The sequence below is a fragment of the Orycteropus afer genome, unplaced genomic scaffold, assembly GCF_000298275.1.
Source record: "Orycteropus afer afer isolate SDZICR_OR568_19922 unplaced genomic scaffold, OryAfe1.0 scaffold00026, whole genome shotgun sequence".
In the NCBI taxonomy this organism is placed as follows: domain Eukaryota; kingdom Metazoa; phylum Chordata; class Mammalia; order Tubulidentata; family Orycteropodidae; genus Orycteropus; species Orycteropus afer.
The window spans coordinates 18,885,504-18,887,608 of record NW_006921613.1 but is presented as its reverse complement, the minus strand read 5'-3'; positions in this window follow the sequence as shown (position 1 = coordinate 18,887,608).

The following is a 2,105-nucleotide window of genomic DNA, read 5'->3' as shown; positions in this document are numbered from 1 at the left end:
ACATCATCTCCAACTGATAGTGACCTTACGTACAACAAAACGAAACACTGCCTGATCCCGTGCCAGCCTCACAATCCCTACCATACCTGAGCCCATCACTGCAGCCACTGTGTCAATCCATCTCATTAAGGGCCTTCCCCTCTTTCGTTGACCCTCCACTTCACCAAACATGGTATCCTTCTCCAGAGAATGGTCCCTTCTGACAACATGACCAAAGCAGGTGAGACAAAGTCTGGCCATTCCTACTTCCAAGGAGTACTTAGCAGTCCAGGGTACTTTCAGCATTCTTCACCACCACCACAACTCCAAAGCATCAACTCTTCTTCGGTCTTCTTTATTCATTGTCCAGCTCTCACATGCATATAAGGCAATTGAAAATACCATGGCTTGGGTCGAGCACATCTTAGTCTTCAAGGAGATACCTTTGCTCTTCAGCATTTGAAAGAAGTCTTTTGCAACAGATTTGCCCAATGCGATACGTCTTTTGATGTCTTGACTGCTGCTTCCATTGGTGTTGATCGTACAATCAAGTAATATGAAGTTTTTGACAACTTCAATCTTTTCTTCATTCATTGTGATGCTGCTTATTGGTCCAGTTGTGAGGATTTTTGTTTTCTTTATATTGAGGTGTAATCCACACTACTGACTGTAGTCTTTAATCTTCATCAGTAAGTGCTTCAAGCCATCCTCACTTTCAGCAAGCAAAGTTGTATCAGCTGCATATCACAGGTTGTTAATGAGTCTTCCTCCAATCCTGATGCCATGTTCTTCTTCATGTAGGCCAACTTCTCAGATTATTTGCTCAGCATAAAGATTGAATAAGTATGGTGAAAGTATACAACCCTGACACACTCCCTTCCAGATTTTAAACCATGCAGTATCCCCTTGTTCTTTTCAAACAACAGCCTCCTGGTCTATGTACAGGTTCCTCATGAGTACAATTAAGTGTTCTGGAATTCCCATTCTGCTCAATGTTATCCACAATTGGTTACAATCCAGAGTATAGCATTACATTTAATAGTCATATCACCTTAGATTCCTCTTGGCTGTGACAAGAGCTGTTTTTTGAGACCTCCACAGTGAGACACTCTTTCATATAGACCAGTTTTGCAAAAATTCAAAAGTCTTACAAATTTTCCGATTTTAAAATGGTGGCACAAATTTAGCATTTTCCTTTATCTTCTTGAAAGTTAACCAAAAGCGATAAGGCAAAAGAAACAGAAACTCCACCTTTGATTAAACTAAAAGAAATTTGAATCCCAACCTACAAAATATTCAGAAGGACTGACAAAAAAAAAAAAAAAATGCAGATCGAACAGAGGTGTAGAAGGTAGAGGAGCAAAGATGCTAGCAACTGCTGAGCTCAGGAAGGTAACAGGTTATACATACCAAGGGGAGGAACACACCCTGAGTTACAAAGTCAAAACCTGAATGAGGAGCATGGGCCTGTGCAGGAGCTGCCTGGGAATCGGTTTAGTTCTGAGAAACACAGGAGGTGGAGCTGGCTGACAAATCCGAGCAAGTCCCTTTGAACAAGAAACAGACCACGCTGAGCAGACCAGCAGCTGCCTATCTCCTTTGGCTGACTGTGGTAAAGGCTAGAAGAACCCATGCACACTACTCTAAAACATAAAGATAGTTCCTGTTGGAGAGTGCTGGCTCGGACCACTCCCTGAGATCAATCTTCTCTAACTAGTTGCTGTCTTAAATTTGGTTCCTTAGAAGCAGAGCCTGAGGCAGGAATGGGATTCACTTGTTTTGTAGAGGGTATGCTCTCAGGAGACAGAGAGTGAGGGGAAGCAGGGCAGAGAAGTATCTGAACAGACAAATACAATTGTTGTGCCCAGGTTATGAAGGAGTTGTTCGGCGCGAGGAATTTGCCAACACACGACAATGCAAAAGCAATAGGAAAGTTTATTTGCTAACTTAAGTTAGGGTCCTTGCTTTCACCAAATCAGTGGCTTGAGCAAAAGACCCTGTGCTCTTACATTAAAACAAATTTATAGAAGAATATGGGGTGGAGTAGATAATTTGGTTTTTAGGACAGGGGTTTGGGAATTTGGGGGCGGGTTGGAATCTCCCGGTTTCAAAGGTGAGCGAGAGAT